The sequence below is a fragment of the Cebus imitator genome, unplaced genomic scaffold (genome assembly GCF_001604975.1).
Source record: "Cebus imitator isolate Cc_AM_T3 unplaced genomic scaffold, Cebus_imitator-1.0 Scaffold103, whole genome shotgun sequence".
NCBI lineage: Eukaryota > Metazoa > Chordata > Mammalia > Primates > Cebidae > Cebus > Cebus imitator.
The window spans coordinates 653,988-670,395 of record NW_016107418.1 but is presented as its reverse complement, the minus strand read 5'-3'; the positions used below and the strand labels follow the sequence as shown (position 1 = coordinate 670,395).

General features: G+C 39.1%; 1 pseudogene; it reads right to left on the bottom strand.

The window, feature by feature from the left end:
- Positions 1-5,675: 5,675 nt before the first annotated feature.
- On the bottom strand, positions 5,676-9,656 carry LOC108310418 (annotated as a pseudogene).
- Positions 9,657-16,408: the final 6,752 nt, after the last annotated feature.

Genomic DNA, 16,408 nt, shown 5'->3' with positions numbered 1-16,408 from the left:
CTCTGGTGAAGAATGAGGAATGACTGCAAAGGGGCACAAGGGAACAATCTAGGGGTGATAGAAATGCTCTATATCTTGATTTGTGAGGTGCTTATACAGGCATATACATTTGTTAAAGCTTATTGAACAGTACATTGAAGATCTATGTATTTCACTATATGTAAATTATATATCAAACAAACACACAACTAAAAATAGTATTGGAAGAAAAAGACTATTAAGAGAAGAATGAGGAAATACAGAGAACACCACAAAGATATTCCTCAAGAAGAGCAACCCCAAGGCACATAATCGTCAGATTCACCAGGATTGAAATTAGGGAGAAAATGCTAAAGGCAGTCAGAGAGAAAGACTGGGTTATACACAAAGGGAAGCCCATCAGACTCACAGAAGATCTCTCAGCAGAAACCCTACAAGCCAGAAGAGAGTGGGGGCCAATATTCAACATCCTTAAAGAAAAGAACTTTCAACCCAGAATTTCATATCCAGCCAAACTAAGCTTCATAAGTGAAGGAAAAGTAAAATCCTTTATGAACAAGCAAGTACTCAGAGATTTCATCACCACCAGGCCTGCTTTACAAGACCTCCTGAAAGAAGCACTAAACATAGAAAGGAACAACCAGTACCAGCCACTCCAAAAACATACCAAATGGTAAAGAGCATCAACACAATGAAGAAACTGCATCAACTAATGGGCAAAACAGCCAGCTAATATCAAAATGGCAGGATCAAATTCACACATAACAATATTAACCCTAAATGTAAAAGGGCTAAATGCCCCAATCAAAAGACACAGACTGGCAAATTGGATAAAAGCCAAAAAAAAATCAATAAATCCAGGAACTGCTTTTTCAAAAAGATCAACAAAATAGACAAGACCACTAGCCAGATTAATAAAAAAGAAAAGAGAGACTAATCAAATAGATGCAATAAAAAATGATAAAGGAGATATCACCACAGATTCCACAGAAATACAAAACATCATCAGAGATTATTACAAACAACTCTATGCACATAAACTAGTAAACCTGGAAGAAAAGGACAGATTCCTGGACACTTGCATCCTCCCAAGCCTAAACCAGGAAGAAGTCAAAACCGTTGAACAGACCAATAACAAGAACTGAGGTTGAGACAGCAATTAATAGCCTACCACCCAAAAAAAGTCCAGGTCCAGATGGGTTCACAGCCAAATTCTACCAGATATACAAAGAGGAGAGGGTACCATTCCTTCTGAAACTATTCCAAACAATCCAAAAAGAGGAAATCCTTCCCAAATCATTTTATGAGACCAACATCATCCTGATACCAAAGCCCGGCAGAGACTCAGCAAGAAAAGAAAACTTCAGGCCAATATCCATGATGAACATAGATGCAAAAATCTTCAATAAAATACTGGCAAACCGATTGCAACAGCACATCAAAAACTGATCCACCATGATCAAGTAGGCTTCATCCCGGGGATGCAAGACTGGTTCAACATACGCAAGTCTATAAACGTAATTCACCACATAAACAGAACCAAAGACAAAAACCACATGATTATCACAACAGATATAGAGAAGGCCTTTGACAAAATTCAACAGCCCTTTATGCTAAAAACCCTCAATAAGCTAGGTATTGACGGAACGTATTTCAAAATAATAAAAGCTATTTACAACAAACCAACAGCCAATATCATACTGAATGGGCAAAAACTGGAAGCATTCCCCTTGAAATCTGGCACTAGACAAGGATGCCCTCTCTCAACGCTCCTATTCTATATAGTATTGGAAGTTCTAGCCAGAGCAATCGGGCAAGAAAAAGAAATAAAGGGTATTCAAACAGGAAAGGAGGAAGTCAAATTGTCTCTATTTGCAGACGACATGATCTTCAATCATGTCTCAGCCCAAAATCGTCTTAGCCCAAAATTGTCTTAGTCCAAAATCTCCTGAAACTGATAAGCAACTTCAGTAAAGTCTCAGGATACAAAATCAATGTGCAAAAATCACAAGCATTTCTGTACACCAATAACAGACTTAAAGTGAGCCAAATCAAGAATGAACTGCCATTCACAATTGCTACAAGGAGAATAAAATACCTAGGAATACAACTAACAAGGAACGTAAAGGACCTCTTCAAGGAGAACTACAAACCACTGCTCAACGAAATAAGAGAGGACACAAACAGATGGAGAAACATTCATGTTCATGGTTAGGAAGAATCAATATCATGAAAATGGCCATACTGCCCAAAGTAATTTACAGATTCAATGCTATTCCCATCAAGCTACACAATGACCTTCTTCACATAACTGGAAAAAAACACCTTAAACTTCATATGGAACCAAAAGAGAGCCCGCATAGCCAAGTCAATTCTAAGCAAAAAGAACAAAGCGGGAGGCATCACACTACTGGACTTCAAACTATACTACAAGGCTACAGTAATCAAAACAGCATGGTACCATGTTCCATGGTCTATATAGAGATATAGACCAATGGAACAGAACAGAGGCCTCGGAGGCAACACAACACATCTACAACCATCTGATCTTTGACAAACCTGACAAAAACAAGCAATGGGGAATGGAGTCCCTGTTTAATAAATAGTGTTGGGAAAACTGGCTAGCCATGTGCAGAAAGCAGAAACTGGACCCCTTCCTGACACCTTACACTAAAATTAACTCCAGATGGATTAAAGACTTAAACATAAGACCTAACACCATAAAAACCCTAGAAGAAAATCTAGGCAAAACCATTCAGGACATAGGCGTAGGCAAGGACTTCATGACCAAAACATCAAAAGCATTGGCAACAAAAGCCAAAATAGACAAATGGGACCTAATCAAACTCCACAGCTTCTGCACAGCAAAAGAAACAGTTGTTAGAGTGAATCAGCAGCCAACAGAATGGGAAAAAAATTTTGCAATCTACCCATCTGACAAAAGGCTAATATCCAGAATCTACAAATAACTAAAACAGATTTACAAGAAAAAAACAAGCCCATTCAAAAGTGGGCAAAGGATATGAACAGACAGTTTTCAAAAGAAGACAGATGATGCCAACAAACATATGAAAAAATGCTCATCATCACTGATCATTAGAGAGATGCAAATGAAAACTACATTGAGATACCATCTCACGCCAGTTAGAATGGTAATCATTAAAAAATCTGGAGACAGCAGATGCTGGAGAGGATGTGGAGAAGTATGAACACTTTTACACTGTTGGTGGGAGTGTAAATTAGTTCAACCATTGTGGAACACAGTGTGGCAATTCCTCAAGGACCTAGAAATAGAAATTCCATTTGATCCAGCAATCCCATTATTGGGTATATATCCAAAGGATTATAAATCATTCTATTACAAGGACACATGCACACGAATGTTCATTACAGCACTGTTTACAATAGCAAAGACCTGAAACCAACCCAAATGCTCATCGATGATTGACTGGACAGGGAAAATGTGGCACATATACATCATGGAATATTTTGCAGCCATCAAAAATGATGAGTTTGTGTCCTTTGTAGGGACATGGATGAACCTGGAAACCATCATTCTCAGCAAACTGACACAAGAACAGAAAATCAAACACCGCATGTTCTCACTCATAGGTGGGTGTTGAACAGTGAGAACACATGGACACAGGGAGGGGAGCATCGCATACTGGGGTCTGTCAGGGGGAAATAGGGGAGAGACAGCAGGTGGTGGGGAGTTGGGGAGAGTAGCATGGGGAGAAATGCCAGATATAGGTGATGGGGAGGAAAGCAGCCAATTACACTGCCATGTGTGTACCTATGCAACAATTTTGCATGTTCTTTAAAAATGCAATTAAAAAAAAAGAAAAAATCAATAAAGTATTAGGTGGTACCTTTAATTTAAAAAAAAAAAAAGAAAGAAAAATGAACACATTAAACTTGTAAGTTTTGTTTCTTTCTATATAAGGTAAAGAAGATCTCTCTCCAGTCGCATTCCTCTCCCTTGTCTCCCAGCTTCTTCCTATCCTTGACCTTCATTCTATCTCTGATAATCATATCAAAAGCTCTCCCCTCCCCACTTAAAACCATCCTGCCAAATTTGTTGCATGCAAATGTCCAGCTTCTGCCAGTGACACAGCCCAAATGAACCATGTGTTTCCAAATCAGGCTGAAGATGAATGAGACAAGAGCAGGGAAGTTATGTTGAAAATGCCTTATAAAAATATAAATCTATACTTTTATTAAGACAAAAATTGACCATGTGGTAAGAAGTTTACACATAAACAAAGTTTTCACAGAAACCTGATACATGCCTAAAACAATTTTATAATGTAGCTCTAGATGCAAGTGTAGATGATATCAAGAACTGATGGAGCTCCTGACTTAACACAGAGCATTTTGGGTATCACTTAATTCTTAGGATTTCTTTTTTAAATGCTTTTTGTTTTGTTTTGTTTTGTTTTAAAGTGAACCACTGCCCCAGTATGAAAGTTTAATCTTCTCCTGACACAAAGGCTTTTGAAATCATTCATCTCCTAAATTGATTCAATGAAACTTGTGCTGTCAGTGACTGGACCCTGCCACCAATGGTTTCAGAGTTCAAAGCTTAAAAAACAGAGAGACTCCAAGAGTTCTCCATCCTAAGCGCATAAGCCCTTGTCTTTCCCCTACTCTCCCATCTACTCTACCACCCTCTTCTCCTTCCCCAACACCTCAGCCATTGGCTTGGATGGCAAAGCTGATATTTATAACTTCATAATTGGAAAATAAAGGGTTTTCTTCTTTAATTTCAGGAATTAGCACCTCAAAGACAGAATGATCTGCCTGTGTATAGGCTTCAATAAAAGGTTTCCCTCCTTAGTTACTTTCCATCTGCAAAGTGGCAGCTTTTGTAACTTATGATTTGGCTTAGTTCTTTGTAGGGAACAGCATTAAATTCAAATAGGGAATATCTTGACTTATAGGTTTCAGGTATTCGTGTTTTTTCAATTAAAAATAATTTTTGTGGGTACATAGGAGGTGTATATACTTATGGGATACACAAGATATTGTGGTATGGACATGCTTATTCACAGCTTTCAAACACTGTTTGAAAATAAGAACTCTCACAGTTCTTATTTATGGTGCCAATGACATATTTAATGTAAAATATTCTGGACACAGAAACAAATCATTGTCCTTTCCGTTGTTTCACTATTTCCCCAGTCAGGCCCTAAATTGTAATCAAAATGAGGCTACCCATCTCCACTTCTCCCCACTCCATCTCTCCCTTCCCCAAATCATACACCAGTAATAGCCAAAAACTACATAATGCTACACTGTAAAAATGCAGAGTTGACATTATTGGGAAGAAGGCTGAGGGTTGTGAAGATGCTCTTTGAAGATCTACAGTATCTTTTTGCTCTCCTACACACCCAATTCTGCATGTTTTGTCCTTCATAGAAGGCCCTTTGCTTTTTCTCAGCAAAGTGCAACAAAGGTTACCTTGAAACACTTATCCTCCTTCCCCTCCACTGGGACTATGTGCAAGCTACACAGCTTGGAACAGTTTCCAAGCACTTGGCCTACTACTGCAGGGCACAGAGACTATACTGGCTCTTCAAAGGATATCTTCTCAAGCCACCTCTGTGATGTCAACACAAGTCAAATTCCTTCCCTCCCCACTTGAAACTCCCAGCCAGATGTGACAGGGCTAGTCCTCAGGAGAATAATTCTTGCCATCATTTTTTGTCATTGCCCTCCTGAGGTAGGAATGCCCACATATGCCTTTCCTCATAAAAGGATATGACAACCTGTGGGCATTTGACATTGACTTTCTTGGCAGGGACCAGGTCAGCCTCATCAGAGTTTTCCCATTTCATCAGAAACGTGAGCTCTCCACTGGAGTCTGCAGCTCCAATAATTTGCTCAGCTCCAAAGACCAGCAAAGCCTCATGGCTTTTCCGACTCTTCTTTCTTCTTTGGTTTGCTGTCCTCTCCGTTATCTTCAGAATCAGAATCAGCTTTGCACTTGCCTCTTTCTGATCTGTCTGTCTCAGGTGCTATTTTCTGTGACTGTAGAAACTCAGCAATGAGGTCAGGCAATCCGGGTTCTCTTCTGCCTCCCAAGAGTCATCCTCATCTAAGAAACTCCTCCACTTTATGAGGGCTCCACTTTGCCCTTTACCAGTTGACAGTCAACAATGTTCTCCACCACATATTTTTCTTCCTTCTCTTCTAGCATCTCCTCTATTTCCTTCTTGTTTTGTTATTTCCCTATAGTGCCTACCAGCTTTCTAGTGTAAAGGGTGACACTGCTCAGAGCAGCCTCCAAGAGCCTGAAAGGAGCATGTCATGTTGGACTCACTGGGGGAGTGGCATCCAGGAAGGCAGCAAGCAGGGTGGCAGCAATGGAGCCCCTCCCTGAAGCAGTATACTGAAGGCCCCGGCCAGCAGTCCTCCCCTCTGTTGAACCTGGAAGCTCTTTACCAATTCCTGGAACACAATCCCACTGGGGAACTTCAGGAAACCGTTTGGAACAAATTGGTCATTTTGCAAGTTATTGGGGTATATACACATGAACTCCCATTCATCACTGGTTGAAGGCTGCTCATAGGAAATGTTAATTCTCCAGGACTTCTGGTCTACTGAGTGCACAGGCAAGGTGGGCTCTGGTGCCCAGAGAAAGCCATTTGGCAAAAAAAAAAAAAAATGCAGAAATTGGCAGTTGGAAGTCAGATAAACATGAACAGAAATGGTAAGGCCTGACCAATTAAGGGTGAAGCATTAACATTGTCAGCTACAAGACCTAACCACATAGGATCATATATTATTCTCCAGTTGAGTCTGGTTTCTTAATCGAGGCCCCCTGTACTGATTAGCTTTTTTTGTGTAGCAAACCACCCCAAACCACAGTGGCTTAAATCAATAAATATTTTATTTAGCTCACAATTCTGTGAGTTGACCAGGTGATTTTCAAATCTGGGCTGACTCTGCTGATCTCTGTTCAGCTCTCTCACATGTCTATACTCAGCTGGTGGATCAGCTGGAAGCCAGATGATACAGGACAGCCTCACTCACATGTCTGGTGATTGGCAGGCTATTAGCTGGGGCACCTTAGTTCTCTTCCCTGAAGCCTCAATCTCCAGCAGGCCATCCTGGATTTGTCATATAGCAGCTTCAGGGTCGCAAGCACAGTGAGAGAGCAAACTCTAATGTGCAAGGGCTTTTCAAGCCTCTACTTGTGTTCTCTTTTCAAGTTTTTCTCTTCCCCTTCAACCTGGGGTGGCCTTTTGATATGCTTTGGCCACTGGGATCACAACAAATACAATGTAGGCAGAGACTTGAAAAGTGTTTGCATTTGAGGACCTACACTCTTGTTCTTGGAACTCTAAGATGCCATGTGAACAAGCCTGGGTTAGCCTTCTGGAGAATAAGCAATACATGGCCCTGTCATCCCCATCACCCCAAGTGACAGCCAGCCAACCACTAGACATGTGACTGAGGTCATCTGGGACCTCACCAACTCACCAGCCAAGTTCAGACCCATGAGTGAGCCCAGCTCAGCTGGGCCCAGAAGAATCATGAGTTAAATGAATATTGGTTGTTTTAAGCCACTAAATCTTGAGGTGTTTGTTACATGGCAAAAACTAACTGATACATGGGATAAAGGAGTGAAGTTAGATTAAGTGATGTAGTAAAGCCTCACTAAGAAGAGAACATTTAAGCTGAGACTTTTAAAATGCCAGGGAGATGTTGATGCTAAGAGGGAGTGGGGAATTCAAGGCATAGAGAACAGCAAGTGCAAAAGTCATGAGATAGAAAAGGGCTTGGTGTTTTGAGGGAATTTAGAGGAGATAAAGAAGGAAGGCTTCTAGGACTGAGAACCAGAGAGAGGGAGAGAGAGAAAATTGAGGCGTGCAAGGGAAATCTATTCATCCTTTTATCAGAGGAATGAGGTCATGATAGTATGTTCTATATTAGTGTCCTTCATTAATAAAGTCTTATTCAACAATACATTCTGAGTATATTTGAAGCATTTTAATTATATATTATTAATAGAGAAGATGCTAATAGAAATTATTCACATTCTTTATCCAATCTTTTCATGCTTTTCATTCTCCTCTTTCTCTTCTCCCCAGACTCAGCTGCAGTAGGAGAAAGCTGGGGCAGAGGCAAACTTAACAATCCTTACAATGAAGACAAAATGAAAACTCATAAACTAAACAAGAGAATTCACAAAAGCAAAACTGGAATGTGAATTAGCCATTCAGTAAATTGGCCATTTTGCATACTGGATTTTGGAACATTGGCTTCAAGCTCTGCCCTCTCTGAGTCTTAATGTCCTCAGAAGACAGAATGGATGAAGCCTAAATCCATTCTAGCTCTTGAGGTTTTGTGAGAGCCTCATGTTTCGTGGGTATACAGGTGTGTGTGTGGTGGGGGCAGGGGTGTGCATATGAGTAAACAAATTAATTAATCTTAGGTGCCTGAAAAGCATTAAAGCAGAAAAAGAAGAAGAGGACTTGGAGGTTGAGGATGGAGTGTAAAGGAGAAGACTCACCAGGTTTTCTTAAATTGAACTAGATTGTAGTCAGCAATGAGCTGGTCCTCTAATCTCAAACTCTAATGCTTGGCCACAAATATGTCATAATCAAAGGGTGGATATGAAAATGTAGCAGAGTTGAGACCCCTCTTTCAACAATCAGTTAAGTTCACCAGGCAATGCCTGAATAAGCTTTAGTTAATTTTGTTAAATGAAAGAAGAAAACCATACCATGTCTGGCATGGAAGCAGACTTCCATAAAAAAAGCAGAGGCAATGTACAAAGAACATTGAAAAACATATTTTGCCTGAGAACAAATGGTAACAAAAACTATGGTTCTTTAACTGGCTAAGTGTCACGGAAAAGCACTAATCAGGACATCGGGGATCCAGGTTTGCTTCTGCTATTAATTCACTTTGTAATAGGAAGAAAATTATGACAACTTTCTGTGCTGCAATTTCTTCTTATGAATATGTGACTCCATCAGAGATAGAAAACACACTTAGTATACATGCCACCACCATACTTGCTCAGACCAGTGAGAGAGATCAATAATCACTCATAGCAATCTTTTCTGTTAACATCTAGATGTGTCCTGAGAATCCATCTCAACACAGTGCTTTCAGTAATCACTACCAAATTAAATTAGTTGGTCCTCAAAATTAAACCTATCTACTCTTCAAGGCTAAACCCCCAGTTCCCAACCTATGGGCTGCAGACTGCTGAGAGACAATGAGGTTACTGCAATATGTTTGTCAAGACATGCTCTCCAAGCCTTGTCTGTAATATCAACAAAGTGCTATCTTATTTGTGTCCTCATTCCCAAAAGATGCTGGGAATATCTGGCCTAGGGGATTTCAAACTCTTCCTCTGCTCTATTATTTTCCACTCCTAGACTAAATTTCCCTTTCTTCTAACCAATTCCCTTCTACCTCCTTCCTTCTACTCAAGATCTTCTAACACTAACACAGATTCTTTGATCAGAAAGGAATTTCCTCATCCTCTGTGAGAAGGGAAAGAACCAGGCAACATATGATATCAAATGAGTCACAATAATCATCATTGCTTTGTCCTTGAGATGAGCTGTGACCAACTTGAGGGTCATCTGCCAAAACTGGCTCCGGGCATCACTTTCATATTTAAGGTCAGAATGCCAGGTTTCTTTCTTCCATGTCATTTCCCAGACCTTCTTAAATATTTAATTTCATCTTAGCTTCAAGTTTTGTTTCTCCTTCAGAACTTTAGGCAATCAAAGCTTAGCTTGCATCTTAAGACCCAAGGAAGTATGAAATGTGAGCTTTGGCACCATCACTTATTAATCAAATGGCCTTCAGTAGTTTTCTTTATCTTTTTGAGGTTCAGTTTCCTCATATGTAAAATCGTATAGTTGTGGTAATTAAATAATATATATAAATTGCCTAGTGCAGAGGCTGCCATATAATAGATATTCAATAAATGATAACAATAACAATGACAATAGATTAACCTATTGGAAATGTGCTGTGATGTCATGTACTCTGTTAAGCAAGTTATAGACAGCCTGTTTAATCAAACATATTTCCTCTTTTTGATAGGTTGCAGAAATGGCCACAATTCTTTGCAGCTTATAGATCTCTACTCATTGATTCTGGACAATGATGTGAGAGAAGCTACCCTGTGTGAGTTATAAGCCTAGGCCTCAACACACTTTGCAGACTTTTGCTCTTGCTCCTGGGAGCCTTCCTACCTGCCATATAAACAAGGCTGACCTAACTTACTTGAGAGTGAGAGACAAATGGAATAAAGACATGCTTTCCCAGATAAGGCCATCCTAGGCTAACAAGTCCCCAGCCAACATGGCAGCTGATCACATTTGCCATGAGTAAGCCTCACTAAGATCAAGTGAGTCTGACTTGGATCAGCATAACTGCTTAGCTAATCCCAGTCCAAATTGCTGCCTCACAGAATTTTGAGCTACATAAAGGGCTGTTGTTGGAAACAACTAAGTTTTGTGATGGCTTGTAATGAAACAAAAAGTGATACGTATTTCTTCTTCAGCACACAACTAAACTACATTTGTCATATTCCCTTGCTTCTAGATTGGCCATGTGACTAGTTCTTCCCAGTGAAATGTGAGTAGAAATGGACATGTGTCACTTTTGTGCCAAAGTAGTTTGGGAGCTGGTATGCCTTCTCACTTTCTCTTCCTCTGTCTGTTGACTGAATGCAGAGGTTCTAGCTGAGGACTCTACAATATAGACAGAACCTGGGTCCCCGAATTACCATATGGAGAGGAGCCACTCACCAGACCAGAACATCCATTTGGACTTTATGTGATCTAGTAATAAACTTCAATTGTGATAAGCCAAGAGGTTTCAGGATGTCTATGATACGGTAGCTGACATTACCTTAACTAGCATACATGTATTATACATAATCAAATTATCCTCATTTACTGATGACAAAACTGAGGGAAAGAGAAATTAAGCTAGTAAGAGTTGGAATATAGACCCAGTCTGTGTGATTCATAGCAACTCCACATCGTACCTTCTCAAGGTAATTGTTATAGCCATTATTATTAAAATTCCTTGAGGCTTTATTTTATTTGAGTGCTGAGTGATAATATGACAATGCAGTCCCTTGTCATATCTTGCCTTTCCCTCATTCCTCAAACTCCAAAGACACTGAGGTTGGTGTAGAGGGAGGAATTCATATTGGAGTCTCTCTCTTCAAGGTCCAGCTGCTCAGCCTATTACAGTCAAAGAGAATGACCTGAAAACCTTGCACCTACAGAACTAACTAATGGAAGGGCTTTCTTCAGAACTCTGGGTCTACCATACACTGAAATTATGCATTTTAGTTTTCTCCTTTGGTTCCTATGCCTGTCACTGTATTTCCACTATAGCATCTCCCAGTATTATAAGGATGAATTAGAAAGACATGTTTGCTTCCTGTGTTTTCATTTAACAGCACCTGTATGCCAGGCACTATGCTAGGCACTGGGGCACAATGACCAAAATAGATAGGATCTCTGTCCTTACTGAGCTTATAAGTGAGAAAAAAAGCAAAACGAGCAGATAGGACATTGATATAGATTTGCATCTATGTAGATGTAAATGAAAATCCAGAACGGATGACTGAGAGTGTATTTGGTGACTATTTTGTCAACATCTAGGACAGTGGTTGTTCACCTTAGTTTGTATGAGAATCATCCAGAGGCTTCTTAAAATATATACTATGAGGCCTCATCCTGAGATTTTCATCTGGAAGATCAGGAGAAGGGGTCTAGGAATCTGCATTTTTAGCAAACTCACTGGGAGATTCTAATGCAGATGATCCTTTGAGAAACTCTAGCCTGTGCTAAGGTGCAGCATTTCCACAGAACTTTGTAGACGTGGTACTGGAACTCATGGGCAGATCTAGGCCAGGCCTCTTCAGCCAAAGGCTGGGGCACTGATCAGTAACATGATAGTGCATAGAACTGCTAGCAAGGCAGCACCACAGAATGCCCAGAACAGAGAACAAAGAATCCAATGAAATCCATTGAGTCTGCATGAAAAGGTGGAGGGAAAGGATAACTATCATCACTAAAGTGACAAATAATGTGCTGAATGTAACTACTTTGCTTGAATTAATGTAGCAAAAGGTTTTCAGGGAAGCTGATTGTGGGGATACACTAAAATAGCATAACAGACTTGAAACACTTTGGGAGAAACTCAGATTTTTTTCTTACCTTAAATCCAATATTCATTGAAAAGAAGAATTCATATCCAAAACAAGAAGTCCTAAATTGTTTCAAAAAGAACTACTAGTTACAGCTGTGTCTCTGGCCAAAGCCCAGTTTGGGGAGCAGATTGCTGTCTTTTAATAAGAGATTTTGTCCCTAAGGACAGAACAAGTACAAGTGGTTAGAAATTACAGGGAGGCAGAGTTCAGCTTGCTGTGAGGAAGAACTTTCAAATAATGTAAAAATGTAACAGGCGTCCTTTGAGGTAGCAAACTGTTACTTGAAGAATTTAAGCCAACCCTAGATGCATTTGTGTGTATTTACCAAACTTTCTTTGTATCTAGTGATTTTTAAAAAACCCCACAAGATTAAGACCCAGTCCTTGGCCTCAGGACTAGGCCATTCTAGTGGGGAAGATGGACAAGTAAACCCACAATTATAATATAGCACAATCAGACCATGACTATAGTATATTTTGTTAGTGCAAGAGTCCAAGAGAGGAGGTTCTGGATCAAGTGAAAAGGGCAGAGAAGGCTTTCTAGTAGAAGTGACATGAGATCTGCATGCTAAACCACTCAGAAGAAAAAGGAATGATGTTCTGGGCAGATGCAACTGCACATGTGAGAGTCTGGAAGCATGACACAGCATTGTGGAGGAGAAGAAAAGGTGAGAAATTCAGTGGGCTATAGGAGAAAGGAGGCAGGACTAAAACCTAGAGAGTCAGGCATGGATTAGAACATGAGGATCCTCTTGAAATAAGGTGAAGGGTTTTAGTTTCATCTACAAAAATGGTGAGATGCCATTGAAAACTGACCTCAATAATTTCTGAAGCCCCTTTCTATCAAAAATTCTTCGAGCCTAGAAAACTATTTGCTTCTTCCAAAATTATTTTCTAAATTGATGATATGTATATAAAATCGATGCAATTTTAGTCACAATCAAGCATTTGTAGGGTCCTGGTATGCAAATGAGATGGCATTATAAATCAGTAGAGAAAGAATACACTGTTAATAAATAGTATTAAGGGAAGTGGGGGATGCTATTGTTTAATGGTTACAGAGTTTCTGTTAGGGATTATGGAAAAGTTCTGGAAACAGAGTGGTGATAGTTGCACAATATTGTGAATTTACTTAATGCCACTGAATTGTGTACTTCAAAATAGCTGAGGCAGTAAATGTTGTGTCATACCTATTTACCACAATAAGTATATTTTTAATCTTAAAAAATAATTGAAGAACAAAACAATTGATGGAATAATTGAAAAACAGACAACTCACAAGTTCTAAAAACAGCCCTTAAACATAAGAAAAATGTTCAAACTCACTCACATAATTTCAGAAATACAAAATAAAGCACACTAAGATGCCACTTCCTACCTGTCAGGTTGGTAAAACTTTAAAAGTGTAACAACAAACTGTGTTGGCAAGGCTGTGGGTAACAGGCACTCTCACACTTTATTGGTGGGCATGCAAACTCGTACAATCCTTTTGAAGGGACATTTAACAATATGTACAGAATTGCATCTGCAAGTTACCTTTTGATCCAGCAGTATTTCTTCTGATATATTTCCATCAAACAATATAAAAATACATATGCAATAAGGTTATTTATTGTGGCATCATTTGTAATCATAGAATATTGGAAACAACCAAATGCTGATACATAGGAGAGTGGCTGAATAAATAAACGGAGCATTTACATGAGGGAGTACTATACAAATATAAAAAAGGAATGAGGAAGCTGATGAGTGAGCTCCAAGACAAAATGGTGAGTGAAGCAAAAAACATGGGAAAGTACAAAAGAGTAGCATGCTACCCTTCATGTAAGAAAGAAGAGGATATAAAAAAAAAAAAATACAAGTATCTGCCCAATTGTGCAAAAGAAATACAGAGAGGATAAACCAGAAACTGAAGAGATTGGGTAATGAAAGGAGGTGAGTGGGAAGACGGTGGGAAAAAAATGAGGGAATGGGGAATATGTAATAGACATGAAAGTGACACTTGTATGTGTATACATTTTTGGTTAGTTCTGGCTTTTAGAACTATGTTAATGCTTTGCATATCCTAAGAAAATTAAAACTAATATGTGAGAAGAGTTCAAAATGGAATACAATCAGTAACACATGAGTCTAACTGTATTGCAAGTGAACAATATAACCAAACTGAAGGGAAAAGAACAAACCTAAGTAACGTTGTTTAGCAAGATTGGTTGTATTCTGTAATGTTAAAGACAGCAAACAGTGTATGTTGTTCTCCAGTTACAAAATTGTTTTTCACAGGGATTTAGATTAGCAATTCTGAAACTGCTCTATGTGTACACTAGGGCTTAGCAAACAACTGAATTATCATGAATAATGAGAACTGAGTTTCTCACTGTTACAAAAAGGAACTACAAATAAAGACAAGGGATAAAAGGAACCTGTAGTGCTATGCTGAAGGAAGTATCAGTATGAACTCATAGTTTTAAACATATGTACATATGGAGAGGTATAGAAATAAATATAGGTGTCTGTTATACATGTGTGAACATATATGCATATATTCCCTGTTTACTGAGAGCATGAGGAAGTAATGACACCCTAGTAGCAATGAGCACACCTAGTGCTCACATCTTGATTTCTAAATACAATTCCCCACAAAAGAAACCAGGTCTCCTTAGAGAAATGATGATCTCAGGGCAGGAGCACGGAAAATACAAGATAATCCTGAAACACCTTATGGTGCCAGAAAGTAAGGAAGTGCTCAAAAAATGATGAGGACATGTCAAAAGGACATGGAGCTAACTTGAAGAAGCTCCCAGTGGCAAAATCTGGAACAATTTGAACCAGAAAATAATAATAGTAACAGTTTATAACCCACAGGAAAAAAATCTATACTAATATAAATAAATAAATAAATGGAGATCTAAGGAGCAACTCTTTCTTACAGTGGAATTCTAATTGATACATATAGAAGAAATGATGGAAATTGAAAGACATCATCATTTGGCAAAGGCCGCAGTAATAGTTGTTACAGGCGAGAGTTACTGATGCGTGCTGGATGGAATAGTGCCCCCTCCATTCCTATGTTGAAGCCCTAACCTTGAATGTGACTATATTTGGAGATAGGGCCATTAAAGAAGTAATTAAGGTTAAGTGAGGCCATATGAATGGGCAACTGTTGTCCTCATAAGAAGAGGAAGACACACACCAGGAATACACACTCAGAGAAAAGGCCATTTGAGGATACAGTGAGAAGGTGATCACCTGCAAGCAAAGAGGAGAGGCCTTGAGAGAAACCAATCCAGCTGACACCTTGTTCTAGGACTTCCAACCTCCAGAACTGTGAGAAAATAAATTTCTGTTGTTTAAGTCACCCAATCAATAATATTTTGTTATGGTGGCCCTAGCCAACCAATACATATCTAAAATTAGTGGGCCAAAGTATGATTAGAAACAAGATATTTACATAGTCTTAAAGCCTCTCCTCACAAGATACTTTCTAATTACAAAGCTTAAAATAATAACTTTAAAGTAGTAGAAAAACCTTGCAGATACCATCTCAACTAATGATCAAAGTTAACATCACTAGTAATAAGACATATTGACATCATGAACCACTGATAGGATGGCTTAAGACAGACACAATATTATTTCTGTGAGATTCCTGCCAAAACTGCATAATCTCAATATAATCATAAGGAAACATTAAAGAAGCCCAAATGGAAGGACATTATATGAAATAACTGACCAATATTCTTCAAAAGTGCAAAGGTAGTAAGTAGAAGGCAAGGAAAAATTGAGGAACTATCACAGATTAAAGAGACTAAGGAGACATGGCAACTAAATGCAATATGGGATTCTGAATTGGATCGTGGACCAGAAAAATACATTAGTGACAGAAGTGGTAAAATCCATATAAGGCCTACAGATTATGGTGTTTTATCAATTTTAATTTCTTGATTTCAATGTTGTACTCTGATTATGAAGGATGTAACAGTAGTGGAACCTCAGTTGAAAGCATATGGGAAATCCATACTATTTTTGCAATTTATCTGTAAGTCTAAAATGACTTCAATATAAATTTTTCCCCCTTTTCTCGAGATGGAGTCTCACTCTGTCATCCAGGCTTGAGTGCAGTGGTGTGATCTTGGCTCACTGCAATCTCCGTCTCCCAGGTTCGAGCAATTCTGCCTCAGCCTCCCAAGTAGCTGGGATTACAGGTGAGAGCCACCATGCCTGGCTT